Source organism: Ornithorhynchus anatinus, chromosome 10 (genome assembly GCF_004115215.2).
Source record: "Ornithorhynchus anatinus isolate Pmale09 chromosome 10, mOrnAna1.pri.v4, whole genome shotgun sequence".
NCBI classification, from domain to species: Eukaryota; Metazoa; Chordata; class Mammalia; order Monotremata; family Ornithorhynchidae; genus Ornithorhynchus; species Ornithorhynchus anatinus.
The window spans coordinates 7702041-7728568 of NC_041737.1; the positions used below are offsets into that span (position 1 = coordinate 7702041).

Genomic DNA, 26528 nt, shown 5'->3' on the forward strand with positions numbered 1-26528 from the left:
GATGAGGTCACTGAGGCCCAGAGAAGTTAAGTGACTTGCCCACAGTCACACAGCTGACAGGTGGCAGAGCCGGGAGTCGAACTCATGACCTCTGACTCCGAAGCCCAGGCTCTTTCCACTGAGCCACGCTGCTTCTGATCAATAAATACTACTGATGAACTGATCAACTGATTGACTGTATCTTGGAGTCTTCTCCTGCCCGAACTCTCAAAGTGAAAATCACTTCAAGCCCCGGGAGAATTCTGGGAGAATTTTTCACTAGCCTTAGAGAAGAAGACCTGTGTTCTAATCCTGACTCTGCCAATGGCTTGCTGTGCGGCCTTGGGCAAGTCATTTAACTTCTCTATGCTTCTGGGCCTCAGCTTCCTCAGCTGTACAATGGAAACTAAATGCTTCTCAGACTGAGAGCTCCAAGTGCTTAGGAACCCTTCCAACCTGATTAACTTGTATCCTTTAGAAAGGTGCTTGATGGACGCGCTTAACAAATGTCATAATAATAATTAGCACTGGGGAAATGTTGCTGTTCCCTGAGTTGGCATCAGAGTAACATTTCACACTTCATTACATTCATTCCAAGCAAGGCTGACTATTGTATTTGAGGAACAGTCAGCCAATCGTCTTTAATGAGTGCTTATTGTATGCTGTACTAAGCGCTTGGGAGAGTTCCACAAGAACAGAGAACAGGACAGTGATCCTGCCAAACGAATTGGTTTGTCACAGCCGACCTCTTTCCACAGGCAAATATCCATGCTTTAGAGCGGCAATAGCTTGTTGCAATGTACCTCCTTATAATAATAGTAACAGTAATAAAAATAACAATAATTATGGTATTTGTTAACACTTACTATGTGCCAGGCACTGTTCTAAGTGCTGGGGTGGATACAAGCAAATTGGGCTGGACACAGTCTCTGTCCCACACTGGGCTCACGGTCTCAATCCCCATTTCACAGATGAGATAACTGAGGCAAAGAAAAGTGACGTGACCCAAGGTCACATAGCAGACAAGTGGCAGAGTCAGGATTAGAATCCATGACTTTCTGACTCTCAGGCCCGTGCTTTATCCACTATGCCATGCTGGGGCAGATCCAAGTCCCAGAAGGAGCTCTGGTAGAGCAGTGCAGGGGTGGACTGAGCTCTCTAAGCTGTAAACGCATTGTGGACAGGGAACGTGTCTGCTTAGTGCTCGATTATACTCCCCTAAGTGCTTAGAACAGTGTTCTGCACATAGTAAGTGCTCAATAGATACGATTGACTGACTCAGCTACCCCAGGAGGAGGAGACCAGGATCCAGCAGCCAATGAAGTCATGTCGCATCCCTCTGTTGGAGGCCCCGTTCGAGATGCCCACAGGGCCCAGGGAGCGGACATGGTCCTCCTGAATGTTGATTTTCCCGGCAGCCTCTGCTCCTTCATGTTCCTCAGAGCAAGAGTGTCCCCCGCCCCCAGAGCACGTACACGGCATAGGTTCAGTTGGGATCTGTTTGTTTATAAAGATGAAGCCAACAACTCCAGTGCTGAACAAGGGATTTACCAAATGAGGGCTTAGGCATAAGTTCAAATCTTCTGGGATTTCCCTTCCCAGAGTCTCTTGCTCAACACCGGGTCGCTCCATGGAAATTTAACTCTCACTCTGCCATCAGGCCGCCCCTCACCGTCCCCACCGCCCCACTCAAAAAAAAAATCTGCTTTTACTGTGGGGGCCATTTTGGTGACTTAGCAAGACTACTGAAAACTTTCACTTAAACTTACAGAGAAGCAGGGTTTCCTGGTGGATAGTGCACGGGTCTGGGAGTCAGAAGAACCTGGGTCAGAAGAACCATTTGTTTGCTGTGTGACTTTGGGCAAGCCAATTTACTTCTTTGCACCTCAGTTACCTCATCTGTAAAATGGGGATTAGGACTGTGAGCCCTATGTGAGACAAGGACCATGTCCAACTCAATCACCTCGTGCCTGGCACATAGTAAGTGCTTAACAAACATCACGATTATTATTACTAAGGATAAAAGACCCTCCATGTGGACCCCCACCCCCATCTTCCAGGGCAAGGGCTTCCAGGGGTCAGGGCTAAAGGTCAGAGGAAAGGAAAGATGAAGGAAATTTTTGCTTGTCACCTTACACGCGTAATGGCTTCTGTAACTTCTTATTCATTTATTCACTTTTTGCTTACTTTTAACAGTCATATCTGGATTTTCCCTTTCATTCCTACGTATGCATACTATCTGCATCTGCATATACCCCTTCACCCCGTCTTGAGGCCAGGGTTTGAGACTTCTCCTTATCCTTTATGCTCCCAAGCCCTGCTTAGTTCAGTGCTCTGCCTACAGTTCACACTTAATAATTACTGAGGAGGAGGAGGAGGATAAAGAGGAGGAAGAGGCGGAGGAAGAGGATAGGAGCATGATACAGGCACCAAAACACACATAGAGACCTAAAGTTCCAGAGAAGACCCAGAAATAGATCCAGAGACACTGGTTAAGAAGCAGCGTGGCTTAGTGGGAAGAGCAAGGGCCTGGATTCTCTGCTGAAATCTCTGCCATTCGCCTGCTCTTGGGCAAGCCACTATAGTTCCCTGTGCCCCAGTTACCTCATCTGCAAAATGGGGATTAACACTGTGAGTCTCATGGGGGACAGGGACTGTGACCAACCTGATTACCTTGTATCTTCACCGGCGCTTAGTACAGTGTCTGGCACATAGTGGCTCTATGGCTCAAATGCCATTAGATAAAAAAGGTTGGTACAGTGGCAAAAAGACAAAAAGAGAAGCAAGTGAGAAAGAGGCGGAGGTAGCATCAACTCTCGTCTCTGCAATGAACCCCCAAAACTGCCCCAAGCTCTGGCTCTTTCCATTTCTTCCACTCCAGACGGAACCAGGGCGTGAAGGCATGAGGAAACCCAGGGTAGGGGGCCCCTCCAATCAATCAGTGCTATTTATTGAGCACTTACTCTGTGCAGAACGCTGCACTAGCCATTTGGGAAAGTACAATACACTAGAATTGGACATGATCCCTGCCCACAAGGAGCTTAGAGTTTATAGGAGGATTTTTTTATTTTAATGGCATTTGTTGAGTGCTTACTACATGCCATGAACTGTATTAAGCTCTGGGGTAGATACAAGATAATCAGGTTGGACACAATCCAACATAGGGCTCACAGTCTTAAACCCCATTTTTCAGATGAGGTAACCGAGGCACAGAAAAATGAAATGACTTGCCCAAAGTCGCACAACAGACAAGTGGTGAACCTGGGTTTAAGATCCAAGTCCTCCGACTCCCAGACCTTGGGCAAGTCACTTCACTTCCCTGGGCCTCGGTTACCTCATCTGTAAAATGGGGATTGAGACCGTGAGCCCTATGTGGGACGAGGTACTGCGTCCGACCCGATTTGATTATATCCACCCCAGCGCTTAGTACAGTGCCTGGCACATAGTAAGCACCTAACAAATACCATAATTATTATCGTTATTATCATCGCTGTTGCCCCCGCTTGCAGACCCGGTCTTATGCTCCATTTTGTGGGACGCGTTTTAAAGAGAATCGCTTTCTGTCTGCCTCGGAGTGGAGGAGAAAGCATCCTTTACCTTAAGTTCCTGAGCCTCTGGGAGGTGTAGGTTAAGTTTGGGTTTCAGGAGTTTTATTCCCTCCCAAGTATGCCATTTCAGCAGTACACCACAGACTAGACAGAAACATGAACTCCCCACTATCATACTGTTGGTGTTGGCTCTCTGGCTCTCATGAAACCCGCTCCACAGGAAAGTCTAATATTTGAACTTTTCACTCTTCGCTCATTTTATTAGACAGCACTGAAGGTTAGCTTTGTAACCGGGCTCTGAGCTGCAAACTGAACCCGGCCCTAAATCAGTCCCACGGGCTTCACTCTCCGCCCCCTCCCTCCCCCACCGCCGCCTCGGCGAGGGCCAGTGAGAAGGGGCGAGGCCGCTGGCCTCCAGATAATTAAAAATGGATTTGAAACGTCCCTCTGATGCCTGCGGCGACGAGAGCAGGAAGATCACGAGGTGAACGAGGCCACCCAAGGAAACCGATATTACGTCCCTCTCCCGGTCTTCCGATCTATTAAACGCATTTTCACTCCTGACCCGAGGGCCCCGGGGCCGGGAGGGAGGGAGGAAGGAAGGGAGAGGACGGGCAGGCCCCGGCCTAGGCCCCTCCTGCCGCCCCCGTCCCTGGCCCCCGGACAAACCCTGAGGAGTTCCGTAATGGAAGCCTAAACTTGCCAATTGTAATCAGCCGGCTCCCTACCTTACTACAGCCACGGAGCCCCAGCGTTAGACAAACACAGAAGAACCCCAGAGTGAGGCGTTCCAGATGGTCGGGCCGAATCAAAATGGAAACCAAAATAAGGTAGCGGGGGGACTCTGGTGGAAGACAAGTGAAGGTTGGGTGTGGGAAACCCGGTCACGACCCCCTCCGGTTGATTCGGTTTGTTAGGCCGACGAGGAAATAAAAACGATCTTACATTTCACTCTAAACACGCCTCCTATAAACCCAGAATAACGCCGCTTCCCTCCCTGTTGCCTCCGCACATCGACGAGCTCTGCGCACGCGACGATTCAGATCGAGCAGTACTCTCCCAAGCGATTAGTATAGTGCTGTGCACACAGTAAGCGCTCAATAAATGCGACTGAATGAATTTCACAATAAACATTCCACCACTAAGTCCTGGAGTGCTCTGAAATGACTACTGTCAAAATGCACTGTTTGTTGACTTCCATTCTAGTTATCATCAAAACATATCTGTTCTCCAGAGAAGGCTAATGCTTTAGTTGTTTTCTTAAACAATGATTTAAGCAATCAAGAAGATAAACTCAGGAAGGGAATCTACAGCTGGGTCTCAAGGAATCCATCCTCAAATATCGATTCCCCAAAACCCCCTGTGAGGGTTACGCTAGTTTACTATGGGCTAAGCACTAGGCTAAGCCTGGGCATGGGGCAGGGGAAGATATATCACGCCCATTTCACAGATGAGGAAACCGAGGGAAAGAGAGGTTAAGTGACTTTTCCCAAGTCGCACAGCAGATGTAGCAGTGTTTGTGTTTAGAAACCAGTTCTCCCGTCTCCCTCTGTCATGATCTTTCCAGTTGGTCACGCTGTCTCAGACTGGGAGAATATTACCTTTTCTTTTAATTGTATTTATTAAGAGCTTACTGTGTGCCAGGCACAGTACTGAGCCCCGGAGTACAAGCTAATCAGGTTGGACGCAGTCCCTGTCCCACGTGGGGCTCACAGTCTTAATATCCATTTTGCAAATGAGGAAACTGAGGCCCGGAGAAGTGAAGTGACTTGCTCAAGATCAGCCAGCAAACAAGTGGCAGAGCCAGGACTAGCACCCAAGGATTCGGACTCCCAGGCCTGAGCTCTATCCTCTAGACCACACTGTTTCTCCAGTCCACACAATCCATACCAATAATAATTGCGGTATTTGTTAAGTGCTTCATCCATTCATTCATTTAATCGTATTTATTGAGCACTTACTGTGTGCAGAGCACTGTACTAAGTGGTAGGAAAGTACAATTCAGCATTAAAAAGGGACAATCCCTGCCCACACCGGGTTTACAGTCTAGAAGTGCTTATTATGTGTCAAGCACTGTTTTATGAGCTGGCTTAGATACGAGTTAACCAGGTCGGACACAGTCCCAGTCCCACAGGAAGCTCACAATCTAAATAGGAGAGAGAACCGAGACGTTAAGTGACCTGCCCAAGGTCACACACAGCCGGCAAATGATGGACTGGGGATTAGAATCCAGATCCGCTGAGGCTCAGGCCCAGCCCCTTTCCCCTGGGCCACACTGTTTTCGTGAGGCGCTAGCTCTCTGCGTGACTTTCGGCAGGTCGTATCCACGCCCTTACCTTGACAGGGCTGCCTCAGTCAGGGGGTGGGGCACTGAGAGGTGGGATTAACTCAGTTAATAATTAGAGTGCCTTGAAACCCTGAAGTCTCATTACAAAATAAAGAAATAGCTGACAGCGATGTGAAGCTAAGTGGAGCAGCGCTCCTTGGGATCGCGTCCGTTCCTGGAAGGTTAACGAGCGTACGGAGTCATAGAATAAAGGGAGAGAATGAGACTGTGAACGTCTGGTTTGCGGAGTCTCTTCCTTCACCTGACAAAGCTCTGATGGAACGAATCCTTCCCCTCGAAATCAGAAGCTCAATGCAAGCAGGAATTGTGTCTCCCAACTCCGTTATATTGTACTCTCCCAACCACTTAGTACAGTACAGTAAGCGCTCCGTAAATACGATCGATCGATTGGTTCTCATTAGCTCTCATTGGGTCTCCGTGGGCCTGGCAAATAGTTAACTGCTTCACAAATACCATTATTATTATTATTAGTGGATAGAGTGTGGGCCTGGGAGTCAGGAGGACAGGGTTTCAATCCCGGCTCTGCCACCTTCCGCTATGTGATCTCTGTGCCGGGCGCTGTTCTGAGCACTGCGGTAGATACAAAGTAATCAAGTTGGCAAAGCCCAGGTCCCACAGGGGCCTCATGACGAGTCTCCACTCGGAACTCTATCACCCCCAAGCTCTCTCAGAGAGAGCCTTTTATATAATATACTTGAAGATTGTTTTCAAGAACCTTAGGTAGGTGAAATATGCCAATTCCTTGACCCTAACCTCAAATCTGCCTTAGAACATTTGAACTATTTCTGTTAGCCTCTCTTTCACTCTCCACATCTTGTTTCAATTGTAAGGCCAGAACTTGGACAGTATTTTAATCTAAGCCTGACCATCGCAAAATATCGCTCCAAGTGCCTTTCTCCTGCTGGTAGATTCGAAGTCACGATGGCTTTTTTTTTTATGGTATTTGTTAAATGTTTACCATGTGCCAGGTACTGTACTAATCAGTGGGGTAGAAAAAAGCTAAACAGGTTGGACCCATGTCCCACCTGAGGCTCACGGTCTTAATCGCCGTTTTACAGATGAGGTAACTGAGGCACAGAGAAGTGAAGCGACTTGCCCTAGATCCCAAAACAGACAGGTGGCAGAGACGAAATTAGAACGCGGGCCCTTCTGACTCCCAGGCCTGTGCTCTACCCACCAGGCAACACTGCTTCTCTACACGTCTTTTTCCCAAAGTATGCGGCTTTCCGAGGTTGGGTTCACTTGAGAGTCCCCTCTGACCCCTAGATCTCTTTCCTGCATGATTTGTATGCCCTCAATCAGTTATTCTCTTGCATTAATTATAATAATAAGATTAATAACAGTTGTAGTAGTCTTTAAGCATTCATTCATTAGTCATTTATTGAGCGCTTAATGCCAAGTACTGTCCTTGGCACTGGTGTGAATTCAACACGATCCAATCAGACAGTCCCTGTAACACATAAGGTTCACAGTCTAAAGGGGAAGGAGAAGAGGGATCTTATCCCCATTTTACAGATGAAGATATTGAGGCACGGGGAAGTTAACTGACCTGCCCAAGCTCACACAGCAGGCAAAGGGCAGAGCTGGGATTAGAACCTACATCTTCTGCCTCTCAGATCCATATTCCTTCCACTAAGTCCTGCTGCTTTCTTTTTATGGGCTCTTTGTCCCATCAGATAACCAGATGCCAAGAGTGCCATAAAGCAGCAGATTTGTGTTACAAACTATGAGTGGGTCCTGCTGTTCGTCAGTTGGAATCACGATGTGGTCGAAGGGAGTGCTGGCTACAGAGGAGAACAGAGGAAAGAGAATGAACATTCAGATTCACGGGTCTTCATGCTTCCGCCGATATAGGATATAGGAGTCGTGCACGGTTGTCTTGCCACCTGCCCAGGGAGGGTGCTGGAATTCAGGACACCTACAGCCCTCTTCTGAGCCCGTTGTTTGGGTTGGAGGCATGCACAAGGCATAGGAGCAGTACAGCCTAGTGGATAGAGCACAGGACAAGGAGGCAGGAGACCTGGGACCTAATCTGGGCTTCTCCACTCGCCTACCGTGCGAACCGGGGCAAGTCTTTAACTTCCTCATCTGTAAAATGAGGATTAACTATCTGTTCTCCCTCCCGTTTAGACTGTGAGCTCCAGGCTGGACAGGGACTGTGTCCCATCTACTTATTCTATGTCTACTGCGGTGACTAGCACATATTAAGCGCTTAACAAAGGTCACAATTATTATTACTATTTTATGGACACGGCAATCCAAAATGGAGGTTCCCAAAATGCATGGAGTTAATCACAGTGGTCCCCATAGGGCAACAGGAGGTGCCAAGCACATCCTCCGGGAACAGCAGATTTAGAAAACCCACATCTTCTTTTCCTCCTGTGGAGGGGTACCTCTTCTATACCTCAGGAAATGTTTCATGACTGTGCTTAGAGGATACTTACAAAAGAAATAATGTAGATTATTATCAATTGCTGTCCATGTCCAGCATAGCGCTGTGGTCTGACAGCATTTCTGAAGAAATCTGAAAACTGAATCAATCTATCAATCAATCAGTGGTATTTATTGAGCACTTAGCGTGTGCAGAGCACTGTACTAAGCACTTGGGAGAGTACAATACAGCAGAGTTAGTAGACATAATCCCCTTGTCGTCTGTCCGTCTCCCCCGATTAGACCGTAAGCCCGTCAAAGGGCAGCGGCTGTCTCCATCTGTTACCGATTTGTACATTCCAAGCGCTTAGTACAGTGCTCTGCACATAGTAAGCGCTCAATAAATACTACTGAATGAAAGAAAGAATGAATGAAAAGGAGGTTACAGATTAGAGAAGTCTAAAGGCATTATGACCAGCCCCCACACAGAAAACACTACAGACAATCTAGAAAGCTAACTTCCTTTCTATCCCATGGAGGGAAGCTGGACGATTCTACCACTCTAGGTTAGCATTCAAAGAGTCTGCCGTGTGACCTTTCATTATATACTCACCAACAACACCAACAACAAAGGACCTGAGGCTGTCACTGAATTCTGCTACCTAAGCAGTCCACTGATCAGTGATGCACAGATAGACAAAGAAGTAGGGAATGGAATGTTAAAGGCAAAACCAATTATTGTTATTTATTGAGCACTTACTGTGGGCAGAGCACAATAAATACGAATGAATGAATGAATGAAGTAGACATCTAAAGGAAACATACAGTTCGGAACCTCCTTTAAAAAAACAAATATTTCAGTGACTTACCTAGGGGGGCACGGAATCAGGCAGGTTGGTGGCAGGGACTGCTACTAGAAGCCCTGGGTGATTAGCAGCTTGGAGATATTCAGATGAAAATAATAATGATGTTGGTATTTGTTAAGCGCTTACTATGTGCAGAGCACTGTTCTAAGCGCTGGGGTAGATAAGGCTCACAGCCTTAATCCCCATTTTACAGATGAGGTAACTGAGGCACAGAGAAGTTAGGTGACTTGCCCAAGGTCACACAGCAAAAAATACAAAGTACTCAAGACAATTAGAGAATCAAAGTTTCCACAACCAAAAAGCCATTTAACCTTTGTCCCCCTGCAAGTCCGTTTTATACATTCTGTGATTAATAGTGTTTAGTATTCATTCCTGGATCCTGCCTTGGCCTCTTGGATCTGACACCAGACAATTATGTGATTGCTTATTAAACATCAAAGCTTTGCCCTCTAATGGCCTTACCAGTGGACAGGGGTGGGTAGGTCTTTTCCCTCTGGTTGAGGCGAGACACCTGGGTAGTCTGTACCAGCATACTGCACATTCCTCTTTGATTTTATTTGGTGGATGGTTGGCAGATGGCAGGTCTGCTTTTCCCATTGCTATCAAGCGGACAGTGCCACGGCCAGTCTGCCTAAAGCTAGTTTTTGTTTGTAGGGGGAAATACAGCCCTTGTGCCCAGGACGGCCCATTTCTTGGAAGTCCTCTTGAGATATTCAGCTATCGTGCTCTTTCTCTTCTCCGGCTCTCTCCCCCTCGCTTTCTCTCACTCTCCCCACGCAGCAAAAGATTTCCTTCCATGAGGACAGTAAATAGATGTTGACTCACCTGTCTGGCTCAGACTTAGTCTGGGTAGTCCTCAGTGCACGCCCTGACCCCAGTTCTCAAGCACCAGGGAGACTTCCTGGCCTTGGGGAAAGAACATGGCCCAAGGAGTCAAAAGACCTGGGTTCTAATTCCAGAGCTGCCACTGGGCAAGTCACTTAACTTGACTTTGCATCCGTTTCCTTAGCTGCAAAATGGGGGTTCAGTACACGATCTCCCTCCCCTTCGACTGTGAATCCCATGTATTTCAGGACCTGTGTCTGATCCGATCTTATCTGTATCTACCCCAGTGCTTAAACCCCAAAGCTTTAACCAACACTCGTTCTGAACAATTTACTTTATGGCGCCACCGGCTTTGGGAGCTAAAGCTCTCCAGGGTCAAAGGAAAGCACGAAGGCCTCTGGGAAATGCTTGCAAATGGCATGTGGAGACCAGTAAGAGGCCATGACTTGTCCAGGTGTCTTCTTTACACGGATTGTTAGAGATGTGATCAATCAAGGAAGCCGGGGTCCTCTAAGCCCTTATTAGAAGATGAGCCCAAGGCCGTGCACACACCCAGGAGAGTTCCCAGAACTTGTAAGTCTGGCCCCATCGAGGGGTAGACCAGATTGGATGCCTAAAAATAATTCTCCCTTCAGGCAGCGGAACCCATCTAGGGGATGTGCTATAGAACCGGCATTCGTTGGAGAAGGTCCAATCAACAGTTTAAAACCGATCCATCTCTGGGGACCATTCCATGCCCGTAATCCAGGTCATAGTTCCTGGCTAGCTGGCTGGGAATGCTATTCCATAATCCTTGGCATCTGTCAGGAGCAGCCTCTCTATCTCAGACAATTAATGCCCCCAAAAGGTCCAGCTCAGTGGAATCATGTGTTTAATGTTTCTTAGGTGCCCCGTGCTTGCTCTAAGGGAAATGAGCATCGTTACTAAGCCTCTCGATCATTTTTCCAGACTGAGTCAGCCTGATGCTATCAGGGTTTGGAAATGCTTAATAGAGTGTTCTGCACCAAGAAAGCACTCAATAAATACCATTGATTAGGATGAAAAGGACAGGAGTTGAGTCAGGTGCCGTGTAGTTGAACAGTTAAGGTCTGTATGATACGACTTGCAGATCATAATTAGTCTAAAAAATAGTATAGCTCCTATTGCTTCTGGGTAAAAAGCCTGGGAATTTTTGAACTCCTGACTTTGGATCTTATGTAAAGTCAACTCATATTTTGCCATCTTCCGCAGGCACGCCCAAGTTGAATGATTCTCAGCACTCTGGATCTGCAGAGCTCCATTCAAATCATAAGCCTCTGAGAGCACAGATCGTGTCTACCAATTCCACTGCATAGAGCGTGGCTCAGGGCTCTACATCCAGTAAGCGCCCAGTAAATACCACCGAGTGCTCGATTCTAGGGGTGATGATGGAGTTGAACCTTGAAGGCACTGTGTGAATTGAGTCCACAGAATTAGATCAATCAGTGGTGTTTACTAAGTATTTACTGAGGGCAGAGCACTGTTCTAAGGTTGTATGTGGAGAAGTAATTTGAATTTTTAAAAAATGGAACATGTTAGGCACTTACTATGTGCCAGACTCTGTGCTAAATGCTGGGGCAGATACAAGCTAATCAGGTTGAACACAGTCCATGGCCCGATTAGGGCTCACAGTCATAATACCCATTTTTATACAGATGGGGGAACTGAGGCACAGAGAAGTGAAGTGACTTGCCTAAGGTCACACAGCAGACTTTTTGAATGTGAACCTAGAGTGGTAGAATCGTCCAGTCTCCCTCCACGGGATAGGAAGGAAGTTAGCTTTCTAGCCCCAAAGCTATTTCCCCATAAACTAGGTCAGTCAGGTTCTGGGGAACTCCCTAATTGGTGAAGTATGTGTTGCACTGTGTCTAGCAAGTGATTTCGAAACAAACGATATCCAAATGTGAGTTATTAACCTTCCGGATTGTGAATTGTGATTAATGCATTCCAGGCGGCCAGAAGCCACGCCTGCTCGAATCCAGGCAGTGAGATGAACAGTCATTCCAGGTGCCCAGACCAGAACACCATTCAGAAGGGGAAAAAAGGTTTAACCTTCATTCCCTAAGGAAGATGCATTACTCTGTTTAGCGCTAGGTTGGGGAATAATGTGTTAGGAAGCTAGTACTTTCTGCCTCCCCCTCTAGACTGTAAGCTCGTAATGGGCGAGGAAAGTGTCTGCTAATTCTGTTGTACTCCCCCAAGTCCTCAGTAGAGTGTTCTGCACCTAGCAGGCGCTCAATAAATACCGTGGACCGAAGAGAGTTCGTACCGGGCTTTTACAGCCCAGTTTTCACCTGGGCTCAACCATACGCCTGATTGTTCTAGGCGATGCTCTCCTTTCCCAAAATTTAGAGAGGCAGAAGCTTCCCAACTTCTCTCCTCATCCCGAAATCTAAATCCTCAAAAGAAATTCTTTCAAATTAACACCTAGGTTTTACCACTTTCCACCAGTGAAAAACATACGGACCCTGACACAAGTCAAATTTGAATCAAGGTCTAAAGGAATCCAACTGGCTAAGACTATTTCCCCCAGATTCTCTGGACTTCAGAAAAATGGAACCGTCGTGCTGGGAGCCACACTGGAGTGAAGCCGGGAGCAAAAAATAAGAATACCGGACAGAAATCACGGCAGGGCACATGGACATACAAGAAATCTTGCCACGGTCTCTATTTTGTTGCTAAGCACTAAATGTAGGGCGCAGATGGCAATATAAAAATACTTCCTGGAAGCTTGCATCTTGAATAATAAGAGTAATAATAATAATAACGGTCTTTATTACGTGCTTACTGGTTACCAAGCACTCCGCTAAGCACCGGGGCAGGTACGAGATAACGACAGCAGCGTGGTAGAGTGAATGGAGTACGGGCCTAGGAGTCAGACGACCTGGCTCTGCCACTTGGCCGCTGTGTGACCCGAGGCAAGTGACTTCATTTCTCTGGGCCTCGGTTACTTCATTTGTAAAATGGGGATGGAAACCGGGAGTCCCATGTGGGACTGGTTTTGGAAATGACCAAAAGGAATTAATCCTGATTACTAATAGCTATGAGAATCAACGGAAGCAATTTCTTTCCGGCCCGTACTTCCCAGTAGATGGTGCTGCAATGCTTGCTGACTGGAGGAGAAACTAATTACTAATTTGTCCCTTTCTGCTCTCAGCGCAGCAATACGGCTAGGAAAACCAAAGTGGCACCTGCCCGTCGTGGTCCCAAATGGGAAATGATGGGAATATCCAATTCAGTTGGTGGGACCGGTTAGGGTCAAATCATTCCCGTCTTCACTAAGGTGTAGGGACAGTCAATCAATAAATCCTACTTATTGAGCACTGACTGTGTGCAGAGCACTGTACTAAGTGCTCGGGAGAGTACATTATTTCAGAGCCTGCTCTAAATGTTTGACGTAGTGGATGGAACACGGGCCCGGGAGTCAGAAGGTCATGGGTTCTAATCCTAGATCTGTCGCTGGTCTGCTGTGTGACCTTACGCAAGTCACTTCACATCTCTGTGCCACAGAGACCTCATCTGTAAAATGGGGATGGAGACTGTGAGCCCCATGTGGGACAGGGACTGTGTCCAACCTGATGACCTTGTATCTACCCCAGCACTTAGAACAGTGCTTGCCACCTAGTAAAAACTAAACAAGTGCCATTATTATTATCTCTAATTCTAAACTTATGCCACACTTATAGGAATGGTATTCCCTGTTTCCAATCATGTTCCATTTCCAGATCTTTACTTTTTCGCTCTCTCCTCTTCCGATCTCCTTCTCTCCTTCTCCTCTCTCTCCATCTCTCTGTCTCTGCTCCTTCTTTAGAAAAAGTGCTTCTCCGGCTTCCCGCTGGAGAATAATAAATAACGATAAATAATAAACAGTAAATACGATGGCTTCATCTAAATGGACAAAGGACATTCAGATCCCATGAACTGACCAGTAGCCACTCAGAAGGTAACAGGACTTTGCATCCTGAAGGAATTTTAATCTAGAGGCAAAGGTCTCCGAAAGCCCCTACCCATCGCGTAGAAACCTCCAACAATCCGGGCCTCCAACAGTCTTCATGTCGCTTTCTGGGTTTTCTTTCCGTGGATACGTCCGGGAGCATTACGCAGCTGCCAGCGTTCCAAGAGGAGGTGAATGGTCATTCCAGATGCACAAACACCTTGGGTGTTTCGGGAATCACGTAGCCAAAATCCACTTGAAACGGAATTCATCCAGAACGGCGACATTGGGCGGCTCCGCCCCACCTCTGCGGAAAAACGGAAATAGTTTTTAGGGTCAGTTTCCCCTAGTTAACCAATGGCCAGCCAGCTGCCAATTTCACTAATGGGTAAAGCTCTGTAAAGGGGAGGGAAAGACACGGTTGAACAAAAGCAGAGAGAAGAGGAAGGAAGGGAGGAGAAGGGCAGGATAAGACAAAATGAAGAAAGTGGAAAAGATGGGGAGAGATCAAAAACATCAGAGAGAGAGAGAAGGAAAGAAGAAAGGAAACCAGAGGGAAATTAGCAAAGAGAGAACATTTAAGGAGGGTTTTCACACCTCAGCACACACAAAGGGATACAAGAAACAGTCTAGAAGAAAGACTAACATGGAGGCATGTGAAAGAATTAGAAAATGACAGATGGGAGGTGGAAAAGAGAAATTGGAACTTGGTATCAAGAGAAAAATCCAGGACAACAAGAAAGTGAGGTGATAATTAAACCCAGAACCACCACCACGTGTTAAAAAAATGTTAAGACCACTGTTGGGATTACTTACAGAAAAGACTGGTGATATTTTTACTGGGTTGTTTTTTTTTTGTCTCTATTTTTTTTTAACCGAGAAAGACTGGTGATATTTTTACTGGGGTTTTTTTTTTTTGGTCTCTTTTTTTTTTTTAACCGAGAGTGTCTGTGTTTTCTGGCACCAACTGTGACTGTGGATGAGACTCACCTCCAAACTCCCAGGTTTACGGCCCAGGGAAGGAGTTTGACGGCGGACACGCTTGTGAACGCTTTTGCGTCCGTCTTTCCCAGTGGAGTGAAAGCTCCCAGCGGGCAGGATATGTATTGAGCTCCCAAGCTCTTAGAATAGTGCATGTGCCCAGTGAGTGTCAAATAGAGAGCATTACTATTGCTAATAATTCTGCTACTCTTACTATGTCTACTACAGCTATTTCAGTTTCCGCTACTACTTCGACAATTACCGCTGCCTGTCTCGTCTTCTGCCGTCGAGTCGTTTCCGAGCCGTAGCGACGCCGCGGGCACATCTCTCCATCTACAGCCATCAAAGATTCTTTCCTCCTTCTTCCGAAACAGTGCTCTTGATGGCCACGCCTAAGGAGTTAATGTAGTAGTAAGTAGTAGAAGAGTGCTCAGTGCTTAAAACAGTGCTTGGCACGTAGTAAAAGCTAAAGAAATACCCTCGTTATTAATAATGGTAGTATTGTCCTCTCCCAAGCACGATACAAGGTAATCAGGTTGGATACAGTCCCAATCCCCACTTTACAGATGAGGTCACTGCGGCACAGAGAAGTGAAGTGACTTCTACCTATAGTCTTCTACCTATATATCGTTCCGGTAGTGGATCCGTAGACTTTTCCTGGTAAAAATCCAGCAGTGGTTGACCGCCGTCGCCTTCCGGGCAGTCCACTCAAGTCTCCGCCCTCAACTCTCTCCCGTGCCGCCTTGCCCAGCATGGGGAGGTTTTGACCTGTAGCCGATGGGCCGCCGCTCGCCGGCCACTGGCCAAGCTAGGAATGGAACGGACAGGCCTCGGCTCGACTCTCCCTCCCGTAGTCGAGCCTGGTAGAGGACTGGAAACTCTCCAGGTGCCACCCTGAGAGGGGTACTGCTGCTGCTGCCTCGACGGCTACCGAGAAGCAGCGTGGGTCAGTGGAAAGAGCCCGGGCTTGGGAGTCAGAGGTCGTGGGTTCTAATCCCAGCCCACCACTTGTCAGCTGTGTGACTTTGGGCACGTCACTTCACTTTTTGGTGCCTCAGTGACCTCTTCTGGAAAATGGGGATGACGACTGTGAGCCCCATGTGGGACAACCTCATTACCTTGTGTCTACCCCTCCCCTCATTTCCTCTCTCACCCTCTGTTCTTCTTCCTCCCCTTCCCCTCAGCACTGTGCTCATTTGTATATATTATTTATTACCCTATTTATTTTGTTAATGAGGTGTACATCCCCTTGATTCTATTTATCTTGATGATGTTGTCTTGTTTTTGTTTTGTCCTGTCTTACTTTGGTGTCTGTCTCCTCTGTTCAGACAGTGAGTCCGTCATTAGGCAGGGTCTGGGCAGATACGAGGTGATCAGGTTGTCCCACGTGGGGCTCACAGTTTTAATCCCCATTTTCCAGATGAGGTAACTGAGGCACAGAGAAGTTAAGTGACTTGCCCTACTACTTTACCCCCTTAGGCATGGCCATCAAATGAACCAACATTCTCATCGGTTCCATTTGGCTTTTTCCCTCTTAGTGTTCCTTTTCGGCTTTCCTCTGTGATGCACAGACCCTAATCTGTCATTAAATACAACACACTGTAGAGGTAGAAGGAGGAAACAATCTTGGATTGCTGTAGGAAAATTAGACTGTTACTTGCTTAATTAAATTGCTGTTTCACTCGGTACCTCAATCTTAAAATGGGATAAGTATGAAAGGTAAGAGTTGGCATCAGGATTTGGACCTCTAAATCAAAATCCAGGCCATTACCGAGTCGGAGTGAGGGTTCTTCCAATCCAGTAAGACGGGCCTCAGGTTGTTTCCTGAAAACGGAGTCCTAAATCAGAACGTTGTAAGTCAGGAACCACTTTTTTTTCATTAGAACGATGTTATAAACGAGAAGCCGCATGGCCCAATGGAAAGAGCCTGGGCCTGGTAATCGGAAGACCTGAGTTCTAATCCCATCTCTGCCACTTACCTGAGGTACGACCTTGGGCAAGTCACTTTTGTTCGCTGCACCTCAATTTCCTCATCTATGAAATAGGGATAAAATATCTGTTCTCCCTCCCACTTAGACTGTGAGCCCCACATAGGACAGGATTTGTGTACAATCTGATTATCTTGCTCTTACCTCAGTATTTAGTAGAGTCCTTGGCACATAGTAAGTGCTTAGCACATATGATAATAATTATTATCGTTGTTAAAACCACCTCCAGCCCCTGCCCTGACTGGGTGATGGAGGAGACCAGAAGGGTGAGATGCAGAGGAGGACTGCTGAGTGGGGTTGGGAGGAGGGGTGCAGAGAAAAACTGATCACCCCCATTAGTGGATGCTGCACAGATGCCCATCTGAGAAAACAAGGAGTTTGGGAGGGGGTCCCCAGTAGCAATCATCAGTGATATCAATAGTATCATCAATGATAACTTGTCTGCTAAATTATCATTATCATTATGATTACTATTATTTTTAATGGTACTTGTTAAGCACTTATTGTGCGCCACGCATTGTACTAACCACTGGGGGAGATACAAGATAATCAGGTGGAGCACAGTCCATGCCCCACATGCGGCCCACAGCCTGAGGAGGAGGGAGTAAGATTTAATATCTATTTTACAGAGGAGGAAACTGAGGCCCGGAGAAATATTCTTCAAGCGCTTACTTTGTGTCAAGCACTGTACTAAACGTTGGGTTGGATACAAGATAATCAGGTCCCACATGGGGCTCACGGTCTAAGTGGGAAAGAGAACAGGTACTGAATCCTGATGTTACAGATAAGGAAACTGAGACGGAAAGAAGTGACTTTGTCCAAGGTCACACAGCAGATAAGTGTGGAGCTGGGATTAGAACTCAGGTCCTTCTGACTCCCAGGCCCGTGCTCTATCCACTAGGCCACTGTTCCTTATTATTGTTATTATTACTGTTACTATCATTATTATAATAATTGTTATATATTTTTTTCCATTTTGGCTTCCCAACCAGCAGGGACTCAGACTTGAGTTTATTAGGAACAGGCATCACATTGGCTGGAGAGGGAGAGACAGAGGGGAGAGACAGATAACTGAGACTACCAGAGGTATGTTGGAGTTGGACAGAGACAGTGACTCCACCATGGCAGCGTGGAGTCAAAAAAGCCAGAACGAGTGAAGCATTTTGGATGATAAGAGGCTCTTTAGGTCTCCAGCTGCCCCCGTTCAGACTAACAGGCCTCCCAAGATCACAGCTGGCTTCAGACGCTCGATTCATGGAGGCTGAGGTTGAACCTGTACATTTTTTTTTTTTTACATTTTCAAACCTTTCTTGAAAACATCTGATGGGGAGCTTTAGGTCTTTATTGAGTTTTCAGGAAAGAAAATGGATCTTTTGTGAGAACAGCTCTACAGGAAATCAGTAATAAAGAGTAAGTGGATAAAATTTCTCAAGAAGAAACTCGAGTACTGGCAAATCATAGCCTCTTTTCACACACAGTCTAAGCAGCCCAAGGTTAATATCTAACTCTGCCGGAATGGCCTACCCATGTATCCCTAACAACAAGGCCGGTCATGAGAGCGTCTGATGAATTCTACTCAAATTCAAGAATGTCACGGTCCCATCCCATGGAAAGTACCGTTCAAGTTCTCTTGAGGTACAAAGACAAGAGAAATAGGCAAAGAGCTCTGTTGGAAACGTTGAAGATGTTGGTAATGAATCGTTCGGTCAGTGGCATTGATCGAGTGTCTAATGTGTGTAAAACACTATTCTAAGCACTTCGAAGACTAAAATGGAGTAAGTCGACACAGTCCTTGCCCGCGAGCAACTTGCAGGGGAAGACAAATTTTATGTTTCCCAGTTAAAACACAACTCAAACATTTAAGCGTTCCAGCTTTATCAAGGATGAGCAGATCTGGATTTGCTTTTCAATCAGTCGTATTTATTGAGCACTTACTGTGTGCAGAGTACTGTACTAAGCACTCGGGTGAGGACAATATAACAGAGTTGGTAGACACGTTCCCTGCCCACAGTGAGATTTCTCTGTTCACCCAGACGAGGAAAGGTTATAACAGTGTGGCTTAGAGGGTAAATCACAGGCCTGGGAGGCAGAGGATGGGTTCTAATTCTGGCTCCACCACTTGCCTGCTGTGTGACCTGGGGCAATTCACTTTTCTTTTCTGTGCCTCAGTTCCCTCATCTGTAAAACGGGGCTCCAGACTGTGAGCCCCATGTGGAACAAGGACTGTGTCCCACCTGATTAGCTTGTATCTATCCCAGTGCCTGGCACATACTAAATGCTTAAAGAATATCATGTAAAACAAAACCACAAAAACCCCCAGAAGGTCACTGGGATTTGGGGACACAAAAAGAGCTCCTGCAAAACAGCATCGTGATGAGTCTGATGTAAATGATTCAAAAACATTTGGATTAAATATCTATCAAAATGCACTCAACCTGGATTTAGTAATCAAGGAGAAAAAATCTGGGCAAAATGAATCTATCTGAAGCCAAATATTGAAATAACAGTTTCATGATATTTTTGCCAAATTCAGTTCATACAGGCTAGTTAGTCCTTTATAACAGTACAGCTACCAGAACTGAATGTGCATTTTCAACCTAGAGGTAATCAGGGGCAGAAAATTCAGTCCTGGCTCAGGGAGACGTGAAATTCTCACTTGGATACTTTTGTGTAAAAGTTTTTTTACGACTCTTTTCTAGAAAGAGGGGTGTGCGGGAAGTCTGTCCTTATAAGTACTTATCTGTAATTTATTTACTTGTATTAATATCTGTCTCCCCCTCTAGACTGTAAGCTCATCATGGGCAGGGAATATGCCTACCAACTCTGTTATATTGTTAACTGTGCTCTGCATTCAGTATTTGCTCTGCATTCAGTAGTCATTCAAAAATACAATTGATTGATTACAATGCCCCGCACACCATAAGAGGTGAACACATACTCTTGATTGATTAATTGATTGATGACGATCAGGTTAAAAAGAGGCATGTCCGTAAACAGAGACAGGAGCAGAACCAGAACTTATTGCTAAGCGCAGACAATAAGGACAGGCTTTGTTAGCCTTGCATCAGTCTTTTCAGCCACACTTGCGCACCTGGAAAGAATCTTTTCATTAGTAGCATCAGCTTCAAAAACAGGCAGCCATAGATACTGCGACTAGTTACTGAAGAAGATCTGAGAAATGGCAAAAACAGAAGGACTGAGTGGGAAATGGAAAGGAATCGGTGGAAGGTCTGCGTCTTATTTCTGGTTCTAACTACTTAGCGTACGCATCTTGGTTCCAATGTCTGACTGGTGAAGAAAGGTGGGTCAGATTTATTTACACAATTTCCTGGACAGGGCCGGGAGGCTGGGTTAATTTATTTACCACACAATTTTCTGGAGGATTCTGATCCTCCAGGAGGAACTTCATTCTAGGAAGTGTAGAGTTTGTATGGAATTCATAGGTTACCTAGGCAAAAAGAGGGCAGTTTTCCACCCCAAAAGTGATGGGGATCATGTCTACCAACTCCATTACATCACACTCTCTCATTGCCTTGCACCAAATTGTATTCGCCTTAATACAGTGCTCTCGTCACACAGCGAGTGCTCAATAAATTCTACTGATTGACGGACTGATTGTGGTCTTTGTGACCAGGTTGAGGCTCATCTGTTGCTTATGACACCTACGCGATGCTCAGGACGAGAAGTCTAAATAATTTGGAGGTGATGTGCCCCGGTATGCTTTGTAAGTCAGATCTGGGGACACTTTGAAAAGAAAGCCTCAGCCGCCTAATTGTAAGTGAAGCATGAAAATCAAAACGTATTTTCCAGGCTGCCATTTATTAGGGTATTACAAAAGGGCTTTGAGGCATAAAATGTCTGTCTCCCCCTCTAGACTGAAAGCTCTTCATGAGTAGGGAACATGTTGGCCAATTCTGCTGTATTGTACTCTCCCAAGAACTTCAGTACAGCACTATGCACACAGTAAGCGCTCAATAAATCGATTGATCGAAAAAATGATTTAGACTCTTTGATTATTCCCAGAGTTATGTTTTAGAGGAAAAGAGGTTGAAACCAAGCATTTAAGGTCTTGTTGCATGCAAAGCATTTCAAATTGGAATTGACTTAGTTGCAAAGTTGGATTTCAGACTGAATTCCCACCACCGGCCCAGGCCGGCTCTGCCATATCGGCAACCGAGGCAATTTGAGGGATTTGAATCCCCCTCGATGTCTCACTTCAACTTCCTATTCTCTTCTCAGGAATCCCCCCCAATGGGAGCACTCAAGGAAAGAATGTTTTCCGGGAAATCTGAGGCCGTCGGCTTAGACACACTTAAGTGATTTCCAGACAACTAGGCTTTGAGATCATTTAATGTGCATCCGTGACTCTGTGTGTGTGTGTGTGTGTATGTCTGCATGTCACAAACACCTAGATATCCAGACAAACACGCACACACACATCTGCCTTTCGGTTCAAAGGCAATAATAATGATAATAATAATGATGGTATTTGTTAAGCGCCTACTATGTGCCAAGCACTGTTCTAAGCGCTGGGGTAGATACAAGGTAATCAGGTTGTCCCACGTGGGACTCACAGTCTTAATCCCCATTTTACAGTTGAGGTAACTGAGGCACAGAGAAGTCAAGTGACTTGCCCAAAGTCACACAGCTGACAGGCGGCGGAGCCAGGTTTAGAACCCACGACCTCTGACTCCTAAACCCGTGCTCTTTCCCCTGAGCCACACTGCTTCTGATAACACCACAGATGGTGAGATTCCATCCTCATGTCACAGCCCAAAGAGAGACCAGGAAGTTCTCTTGTATTGTAATAATAATGTTGGTATTTGTTAAGCGCTTACTATGTGCAGAGCACTGTTCTAAGCGCTGGGGCAGATACAGGGTAATCGGGTAGTCCCACTTGGGGCTCACAGTCTTAATCCCCATTTTACAGGTGAGGTAACTGAGGCACCGAGAAGTCAAGTGACTCGCCCAGAGTCACACACGTGACAGGTGGCGGAGCCAGGATTAGAACCCACATCCTCTGACTCCTAGGCCCGTGCTCTTTCCACCGAGCCACGCTGTATTGTACCCCATCAAGCGCTTAGGACAGTGCTCTGCACCTAGTAAGCACTCAATAAATTCCATCGTCTGATGGATTCACTGCCGATAAGCACCGTGCTCGGTTTGTTTTCTTAACCTCAGTCTCGTCCGGCTCGTCGGAGAGCCGGGTTCTGTAAGGACAATGAGAAACTGGCAACCGAAAATGTTAGCATTTCGGAGTAAGGCATTTCCCGGTCGCCTTTCCAGGTAGCACTGCTTCATTTTTCCTCTGGGTGCAGACAGGATCCCTGCCGTTAGCCATCAGTGTGCCTATCAAACCCAGGAACCCCTCCCAACTCCCCCGGCCCCCACCACCCCAAATATCTCCCCGTTGCTTCGCAGAGCGTAGAATCGAAGCGGCGGCTCGTCAGCTCCCAGAGGCTCCTCCGTCTCTTTCCAGAAGCTGCCGACTCTCCCTTCACCCTCACCTCTCCCTCCCGAGCCCCTGTTACCACACCCCTTGCTCCGCAACACTAGACTCGCCTATAAAATCTCTGTTCTAAGTTTGAAGTGACCATCCATTAGAAGCAAGGAAAAATGTATTGAATTTAACGTTTGGTTTGGGAAATCTGTTTTGCTCTGTTGTAACCAGTTAGAAAATGCTGTCCAACAAAAATATCTCCTTGTATGTTTTCCATTACGATTAGTTGTCCATGTCTCCAATGCAGAATTTAATGAGGCAGATCTCGACTGTGTGTCTATGAATCATCTCCTAATACACTGGACTCTTCCCTGTGGGGAATTCATTCAAATGATCATATTTATTGATCCCTACGACGTTTTCCTGAAAGTGTGGCTATAACGCTCATAGCTTCCTTGCCTCTGAAAGATAATGAGGGAGTTGGAATGAACCCTCAGTAACAGAGGATTAAATCATTAGCGAGAAGCAGTGTGGCTCAATGGGTAGGGCATGGGCCTGGACGTCAGGAGGACCAGGGTTCTGATCCCAGATCGGCCACTTGTCTGTTGTGTGAAGTCGGGCAAGTAACTTGTTTTATCTGAGCCTCAGTTTTCTCATTTGTAAAATAAGGATTAAGACTGTGAACCCCCTGTGGGAAATGGACTGCGGCCATCCTGATTAGCTTGTAACCACCCCAGTGCTTAGTACAGTGCCCGGTACAGAGTAACCACTGAACAAATTATTATTATTATGAAGTGCCGCCAAGTCATTTCCGAAACCAATTGCAGAACAAATACAAGAGAAAAGACCATTCTGAGATAGGTCTCAAGAATTCCCGCTCATCAGACTCCTCCCGGTATCATCCCTTCTCCAGAATTAGGTCCTAATCGCCTCAAACCTTACCTTTTGCTTTTCCCCAAGAGAACGAGCAAACGGCCCCGCCTCCAGTGACTCACTGTTCTCCTCGCCAGAAACATCGCTGTTGGGTGAGAGCAGGTGGATTCGGAGTTTGTTTTCCCCAGCTGGGTATTTCGGCTAAGTCCTCCGGGATTTCGAAAGAGGCGTGAATCCAGCTCGGCAGTCTGGCACAGGCCAAAGATGGCATCCCCCCTCACAAATAACCACCGTGCCTTCGCTTGACACCTTTTCTCCGCACCACCTCCCAGCCTGAGCTAGAACGCTTTTCAAAAATAGAGGAGACGTGACATTCGTTTTGGATGGGACGGGGAAGAGTGCAGCTTTTCACTGGAATACAAAGCCGGTGCCAAGTTTACCACAACTCCTACTTCGCAGACACAAAATCCCATTGCCCTTTTCCAACTCCATGTCTCCTCCACGGAGACTAGTGATCTTAGTAAGTATTAGACACTTGCTTGTGGCTTTGCAGTACAGTAGTTCTAGCCATTATAGTATTTATTGATCACCCACTGTTGCAACGTATCGTATTAATCGCTTGGGAACGTGTATGGGAAGCTCAAGACAGGTTCCCTGCCCTCAGTGAGTTTATCCTCTTATGGGGCAAGCAGATATAAACATATTTACAAATAGAGTCATCTCCCAGGATCTCATCTGGAGAGTTTTCAGTCCTCTACTAGTCTCGGCTACGGGAGGGAGAGTCGAGCAGAGGCCTGTCCGTTCCATTCTTAGCTCGGGCAGTGGCTAGCGAGTGGAAGGAGATCTGCTACAAGTCAAAACTCAACTGTGCTGGGCAGCAGTGGCACGGGAGAGCGGAGGGCAGAGACTCAAGTTGACTGCGTGGAAGAAGGCAACGATAAACCGCTTCCAGAAAACTCTATGGATACACTGCCGGAACGATTGCAGATGGAGAGCGGGGCGTTTTGGGAGAGATGTGTCCATGGAGTCGCTGTGAGTCAGAGACGACTCAACAACATAAGACAAGACAAAAAGAGTAATAATGACGATATCTGCTAAGCGCTTACCATGTGTCAAGCACCATACTAAGCGCTGGAGTAGATACTTAGACGATCAGAGCCCACATGGGGTTCACGGTCTAAGTGGGAGAGAGAGAACAGGTATTGAATCCCCATTTAACAGATGAGAAAACTGAGGCATAGAGAAGTTAAGTGACCTGCCCAAGGTCACACAGTAGGTAAGTGGCAGAGTCAGGATTAGAACCCAGGTGCTCTTTCTGCTAGGCTACTCTGCTACTCAGATAATAATTGATTATACAATGTATTATGAATATATTATATATGTTATATAGAGAGATATATTTTCATATATGATCTAGCCCCCCGGCCAAGCCGCTTCCCTTTCTGTACTTCTGCAGTCCGGAAGAACTTTAAGGCCCTTCTGAGGAGAGGTCAAAAGAGGTCGCTTGGTTAAAAACTGCCAGGCATTCATGATGATTCGAGGATGGCAGGGATGAGGCTGGAGTAGGTTTTTGTTTATAATCATCTTGCTGAAAAAAAGGAAATCTGGACAGTGTAAAGGCGTGTACCTGCATCAGGGCAAAAAAGCATTTTTCAGCGATTGCTTGGCCAAAGCTTCGTGATGCCAAAGCCTATAAACTGCTCCAGGGAACCAGATGGAATTCATATCAGAGCCCCAAACCTCACAGAGAGGGTGATCTTCAACTCCAATTAGCCCTTTGGCAACAAGGCCCCAGTTGGAGGGATGCAGTGTACTCAAAGCATCCAAAAATATGTTGTCTAGACTTAACCACCATAGCTTTCTCTGGAGAGAATCTCCAAGCCTTTTCGAGGTGACTTTCTATCGTTCGTGGGGCAGTGTTGAAGAGGCACCTCGGCTTTAAGGGCTTGGGTTTCCAGTTCATCCCTCAAGAAATCATTCACCCCCCACAACCAATCCGTCGCCAAGACCTGCCGGTCTCACCTTTATGATATCGCCAAGATCCGCCCTTTCCTCTCCACCCAAACGGCTATCTTACTGCTACGGGCTCTCGTAATATCCCGGCGGGATTATTGTGTCAGCCTTCTCTCTGATCTTCCTTCCTCTTCTCTCTCCCGGCTCCAGTCTATTCTTCACTCCGCTGCCCGGCTCATCTTCCTGCAGAAACGTCCTGGGCGTGACACTCCCCTTCTTAAAAACCTCCAGTGGTTGCCCATCGACCTCCGCACGAAACAAAAACTTCTCACTCTAGGCTTCGAGGCTGTCCATCACCTCGCCCCCTCCTACCTCTCCTCCCTTCTCTCTTTCTACCGCCCACCCCACACGCTCCGCTCCTCTGCCACCCACCTCCTCACCGTCCCCCGTTCTCGCCCATCCCGCCGTCGACCCCCGGGCCACGTCCTCCCACGGTCCCGGAAGGCCCTCCCTCCTCACCTCCGCCCAACTCATTCTCTTCCCCTCTTCAAAGCCCTACTTAGAACTCACCTCCTCCAAGAGGCTTTCCCAGACTGAGCTTCCCCTTTTCCCTCTGCTTCCTCTGCTCCCCCTCTACCCCACCTTCACATCCCCTCAGCTAAGCCCTCTTTCCCCCCTTTCCCTCTGCTCATCCCCCTCTCTCTTCCCCTCCCCTCAACACTGTGCTCGTCCGCTCGATTGTATATATTTTTATTACCCTATTTAGTTAATGAGATGTACATCACCTTGATTCTATTTATTCCTATTGTTTCAATGAGATGTCCATCCCCTTGATTCTATTTACTGCTATTGTCTTTGTCTGTCTGTCTCCCCCGATTAGACTGTAAACCCGTCAGTGGGCAGGGACTGTCTCTATCTGTTGCCGATTTGTACGTTCCAAGCTCTTAGTATAGTGCTCTGCACATAGTAAGCACTCGATAAATACTATTGAATGAATCAATGAATGAATGATTGTATTTATTGAGCGCTTACTGTGTGCTGACGCTGTACTAAGGAAGTGCCTCCCAAGTCTGTTAGGGCAGAAACCCCAACCCTTCTGGGTCCCTAGGTCTATCTTGCTCATAACTGGTCCATGTAACAGCCAAAAGACAATCCCAAAATATGTCAGTCTGTGTTAAATTGCTCAAGTGAGATCCAGGAACAGCAATAGCCTGAACGTTAGGGACCAAAACTGTTTTATATAATGTTTTCTTAGAAGCATTAATGTTCTGACATTTTGGAGTCCATTTATCTGTGCCATAGACATTGTAAAGCAACTCATCCTTCTCGTAAAATTTCAAAGACGCTGTACGATCATAAAAAAAAAGATTGTCTCTGTATGTAGCAAAATCTGTAAAATCTGTAGT

General features: G+C 46.6%; 1 non-coding gene across 1 annotated transcript; it reads left to right on the forward strand.

Annotated features, from left to right (window-relative positions):
* Window positions 1-23886: 23886 nt before the first annotated feature.
* On the forward strand, window positions 23887-24024 carry LOC114814867. The gene has a single exon (XR_003762663.1). It is a non-coding gene; the product is annotated as a small nucleolar RNA SNORA7 (small nucleolar RNA).
* Window positions 24025-26528: the final 2504 nt, after the last annotated feature.